This window comes from Antechinus flavipes, chromosome 3, assembly GCF_016432865.1.
Source record: "Antechinus flavipes isolate AdamAnt ecotype Samford, QLD, Australia chromosome 3, AdamAnt_v2, whole genome shotgun sequence".
Classification (NCBI taxonomy): Eukaryota; Metazoa; Chordata; class Mammalia; order Dasyuromorphia; family Dasyuridae; genus Antechinus; species Antechinus flavipes.
The window spans coordinates 553,629,098-553,635,097 of record NC_067400.1 but is presented as its reverse complement, the minus strand read 5'-3'; the positions used below and the strand labels follow the sequence as shown (position 1 = coordinate 553,635,097).

The window sequence follows — 6,000 nt, the reverse complement described above, 5'->3', positions numbered from 1 at the left end:
TCCCCATTGGCAGTGATACTATAGCTCTATTAGCACTGCTCTCAGTATCACCATCACTGACATTGATATTGCTATATTAATATTGCTATATTTTCAGTTGGTTTCTCATCACCTCTAGCATCACTGGCCAGATTGTCAGCATCAGAATGGTTAATATTACCCTCCAGCATGTTGTATCATCATTATCATCATTATTATCAGCATCTCTATCACCATAACTGGAGTTATTGTCTTTATCTTCATTATTGTTTCTATCATTATTCCTTTTATCAAAAAGGCTGTCAGCATTTCCATTTTCATCTTTACCATTATCACCAATTCTGTTCCTAAGACTATTGCAGCTAATATGGGTTTCTTTATATTTCTATAATAATCATTGGGATTTTTGTTATCATCATCATGGCTGTCCATACAATTGCTGCCACCATCATAGTAGATGACCTTGTCATCTTGGTCATAATCATAAACTATTTCTTTGGTGTTGTCATGCTGGCTACCATCATTATAATGATTAGCATTACAGCCATCAGTCACGTCAGCATATTTATCCTGGAAGTTAAAATTGTCTTGTATATCAGCAGCATGCTTATATTGTTCATCATCGTTGTCAGAGATGGCTTCATAATTGAGTTCGCCACCATCATCATCACTGCTCCTGTCTTCATTTTCATCATCTTAAGCAGGCTGGGACTCAGGTAAGAGCATGGAACACACAAAGGAGTCTTTTAATTCTGGTTCTGGGAAAGAAAGCTCAAATAATTCTTCATCAGAACTATATTCACATGCACTACTTTCAATGTAATTTGAACATGACATGGCTAGATCTTGGGCCAGAAGGAAGATTGAACGTATTGCTTCTTTGTATTTAGGCTGGCTTCTTGATTTACTTGGTGCTAACAATTCTTTCTCTCCCATTTCCAAAATTTATTTACTTCTTTTTGGGGGGAGATTTTTTTCTTATATATATTTTTTAACAATAAGTATTTACAGAAAGAACTTCACAAAGGTGATTTATATACAGAAATCACAATTCCAAAGGCTGTTTCAATAGTCAGTGAAATAGCACCTTTTCAAGATGAGAGCTTTTACATGGTTTAAAAATCTTAATAGTTTTTACTTTTGTAATGTTTAACCCTTCCTAGCCTAAGGCAAGAGCCAGGCATCCATGGGCTCCAGGAGTACAAGCTCTTCTAAAGCCTCCAGGTGACACACAATCTGAGAGGTTACCATTGCTTCCATTGCTATGACCATCAGCAGTGTGTTCAGCAGAGTCGAGGTAGTCTTGGCCAGACAAGTCTCTCAGATGTCAAAATTAAATGTAGATGAAAGGAATTCACAGCAAGTTATTGCAGGGGGGAAGGGAAAGGGGAAGGGAGAGGGCTGTCCACGTGTTCCACAGTTGCCTGGGTGCTTTGCTGGCGTCAAAGGGGGTCAGCGTGGGGTTGGGGGAGGTCACAAGATGTTGGTTCTAAAATTGTGTTTGTACTAAAACACGTGGCTCTGGGCTCCAGGCTGGTAGTGTGACTGCAGGAGGCTCTCCATGAAGGCCAGGTAATCAGGATTCTGTCCAGAGTCCTCAGAGTTTCAGGCGCTGCCCACTCTTGGGCGCTTGGCTGCCTTGGCCTCCTCTCCTGAGGATACTCTCTTTTGTGGAGCACCAGTGCTGAGGGACAGTCTCGATTTGACTCTCTTGGGGAGCTCCTCCTCGAGGGTGTAAATATCACCCCACTTCTCCATGAGTTGGGAACCATCCTCAAACTCCACCTGATAAATATGACTGATCACAGCTGAAATGAACTTGGCTTTATAGATATTTCCATCAGTCCACCGGAGCTGAACAAACTCCCCTTCGGGAGGGGGTCCCAGCTGGAGACAATCTCTGCTAATAATGCTCTCTGGGTACAAGTTGTCACTGTAGGAACCGTCATCAAAGTTCACTTCATAGAACATCTGGGTGGTTGTGCCGATTACTTTGCACCGATAATAGAGACCATTGCGGTTCTTTGTGATAACTGTCTGGCCCAAAGACACCTCCCTTAGAAACTGGACACCCTGGCTGCCTGTTTTATGCTTAAAGCAAGTGATGGACACAACATGGGGCCAATCATGAGGTTCCATGAGGACACCAGCCGCATGAGCACAAGTCACATGAAAAGAAGTAGAGCAATGTTCATAGGAACACTGGATGCAAGCCCCAGATAGCTTCTTCTTCATCCGCTTTCGACAGTAAACACATTTCAGTTTCCATCTTTGCTCTGGGATTGCACTGATATCCACAGGGTGACACTCCATTACCTTAAGAAATCGTACTTCTGGGACAGCAATAGCACAGATCATGCGAATCCACCTTTTATCAGTAGTCATCTGAAGAGCTCCTCCCCTGAGGGTACACAAACAACATTTCGCTGTCCAGGCATTGGCTGTGCACCGAGAACAAGTCCAACCTTCACGTACCAGATCAGGACGGATTGCAGGAACTTGTAAGTAGCATTTGGCGCAGGCAATGAGGAGGCTGGTTCCATCGTCATCAATATAAGAATTTGCAGGGAGAGGCTCAGTATTTTCACCACTTGAAGTAAAACACATTTCCGGGATCAAGGGCTTGGTCTTCTGTCCACACTTGGAAAGCTGAAGTAGTGAAGAGGTCTCTCCCAGAGAGGTCTGGGGAGTTTCTTTATCTGTCTGTGAGGACTGGTTATAGGGGTAGAAGAGACTACAGACTGCACAATGTGGCTCTACCAGGGCTGCAGCTGCATTGAACTTCTTTTCTGCCTGGAAATTGTGCACTTTATTCTTCCACTGGAGGGAAAGCAAAGACTTCAAGGCCTCAGGGTCACTCACATCCTCTTCTCCAGAGAAGGGAAACGCCTCTTCCCTGGAGCCTTATTGTTTGACAACAGACAATGGGGATCTAGTTGGTGGTTTACCCAGGGGATGACGCTTTCTCTTCTTGATCTCCATTTTCAATTTGGAAAAGGTGGATGGAGCCTGAACCTCATTGGTTTTGGGACCAAGCTCCATCTGTTCAGCTTCTCCTCTTTCTTCTTCCTTCACTGTTAGCTCCATGGGCACAGTCTGCTCCCTCCAAATCTGGCCTTTCTGAGCAAAGTGTTCACATGTCTGCTGGCAAGATTCACGATCTTTGTCAAATGCCACCTTATTGGTCCGTGGAACCACATATAACATGGGAATGATAGGTCGAGGCTTAAAGTCATCCTCTTTGCTGGGCACCTCAGAGGGATGGACAATGTTAAGGGGGGAAGCTAAGGGAAAGCTCTCTTCTGTGGCAGCACAGACTGGTGCTAGCACAGGGGGCTCCAATGTGGGAGGAGGTGGGAGGGGGACCTCTTCATCTGTACAGAGCTGGGGTGGAGGTGACAACAACTGAGGCGGCTGAGGAAGATGGTGATGGTGGTGGTGATGGTGCTTCTTCTTATCACTTTTGGCTTTGGGGGCACGGAGCTTGGTCTTGCCATCCCCTTCACCACCTTCAGGAGTTTTGTGCTGCTCTTCTTCTTCTAGATCAGGTTCATGTTTGGGTTCTTCCTTGACTTTGCCCTCCTCCAAAAGGGTTTCTGCAGCCATGACCTCTCCCAAAGACTTCTGGTCTTGTGTCTTATGCCTCCTCGGCTGGCTTCTTTTTCTGTGGGACCTCTGAAGGAGCTTAGCTTTCAGCACAGCCTTAGTCTCATTCCAAGCCATCAATTCGGGACTAGTTAGTGCAGTGGGCTTCATGTGGTCCAAAGCAGTAATATCTTTTCCTTGCTTCCACAGTTCATAGCGCTCTGGCTGTAGCACTCTCACAAAAACATCCATTGAAATTTTCACCATATCCTTTCGGCAGGTGCACTGAGCAGCCATCTTGCCATAATCAATCCATCGCAATGTGGCAAAATTGGTTGACTCAGCACAGTTGAAACCATGATTGAATCCTGCATGGTATCCATAGGGAAAAGTGATCATAAACTCGCCAGCCTCCTGAGTGATCCGATCAAAAGGGATGCTGTACTTCTTCAAGATGGTGGGAGAGATGAGAGTCATCTTGTGGCGGAGAAAGGCATCACATCCCTGAGAACTGCCAGGGAAAAACCCTTTTGCCAGGCGTTCCAGACGTTTACCATGTTCTGGAGGTATGGCATACCATGATTTGGGCTCCCCAAAGTGCAGGTAATTGATACTGTAAAGATCCATGTCTTCTGTGTGCCAAGCAAAGGTGGTTTTCCACATCCCAAAGTACAGATAGGGAGTGTTCACACCTTCTATGATAATCCCACATTCGTGTTCCACCATGTCCAAAAGGGTGTTCAAATTCCCAATGTTCCACTCTTCCACATCAGCATCATATAAAGAACCATTGATATCAGCTCCATAAATTGGAGATACAAAAGTCAGATTCTTCCAGTATTTACGCTCCAGATCTTCAAAGTTTTGGTGTCGAGGAGTACAATACTTTTCACTGTTGGCCAAGCGCCGATAATCTCCCACTGTCATGGGTTTTTTCTGTATGTTATACTGGGTAAATAAACCAGATTGTCCTGTCACCACCTGCTGAATCGGAGCTGGAATCACCATGTCATCAATATCATCATAAGTTTTCCTAGGTTTCCACTCCTTGGGTGGGATCACCTTAGCAAGTCCTGCTCTGTGAGCTCCTTGGGATTCAATGTAGGCCACATATTTCCCAAAGTCCTGAAACTCCTCAATTGTAGGACGGAAGGTCATGATCTTACAACTCGGGTTTTGTAGACTTGGATTCTTGGACCCCATGGTTGCAAATGGCTCAGTAACAAACCCGATGGTTGCTGCCTGGTGCGTCAGCTTCGTCAGTCTGTTGCAGAGTGGCTTGGCCAGCTGCCTCTGGCTCCTTAGTTCGGGCGGGCCCCTTCACTCGCTTGCTCGGCCAGCCATGCATTTACTTCTTTCCAGATTCACAAGATGTTAACTTCAGCCTTGCTTCTAGTTGAGAAAGTAGAGGCAACCAATATGTGTTCCTTTTTTCCAGCAACTGGACTGTGAAAGGAAAAAAATAGAGAGTGGATAATCTCAGGAGAAGGTAGAGGCAAATAGTCTCAACATTTATTGGTAGATATTATGGTAGAAGAGAATGAAATATAATAGAAAATATCATGGTAGAAGAGAACTAAATATAATCATTATTTTTGAATGACTTTTAAAGGCTTTTTATTCATTAAGTACTATTTTCATTTTATTTTCCTTCTGAGTGGCTTTAAAGCAATTCAGAGTCAATATGAAAAAACTTGGAGGAAGACTCTTACCTCCCCATAAAAATTCTCCAAAGAAATCAGCAATGGAGAATTCTCTACTCTGCTGAATGCTTTAATAAATGGAAGCAGGGTAGTATATGAGAAAAGAACTTTGGAGGCAAAAGAATTGGGGTTGAATCTAGTTTTGCCATTTATGATGTAGATTTGAACAAATCCTCTCTCTGCCCTTTAATTCCCTATTAGTTAAATGTCTCATAATCTCTTAATTCCAAATCTATGATTTTATTTTGGTCTTAAGAGTCAACATCACAGTAAACCTCCTACTTAGATGACAAAGTTACCCCTTGGATACAAATGTGACACCTGAGTTCCCTAGTGTCCTGGAGCAGTTTCCTAATTATTATGCACCTGGATTTACCCAACTGGGAGAAGAGGCCCCAGGAAGCCAAGATGACCTTCATGGCTTCTAGAATGTAACACTTAGGAGAATATGCCACAGGTGTGATGAAGAAAATGCCTTCTATTTGGTTAAACGAAGGCCTAATTGAGGAACTTGGAGAGACTTTTAAAAACTGAGTGAGCAAAGACTGCTAGCTCAGCTAAATAGACTTTCACTACCTAGTCCTTTCATTTTGAATATTTTGACTCTTTGGCCTAATATAATAAATCTTGTCTTGTCAAACACCATCTCTGGGTTTCTCTCACCAAGTTTCCCAGTTTTGCTCCTTATTCTCCTACTGCTAAATGAAGTTGGAGAAAGTCACAAAACTGAGTT

The 6,000-nt window shown here is 43.6% G+C and overlaps 1 pseudogene; it reads right to left on the bottom strand.

The window, feature by feature from the left end:
• Nucleotides 1-1,366: 1,366 nt before the first annotated feature.
• Nucleotides 1,367-4,767, bottom strand: LOC127558083 (lysine-specific demethylase 4B-like; annotated as a pseudogene).
• Between the last annotated feature and the right edge of the window lie 1,233 nt (nucleotides 4,768-6,000).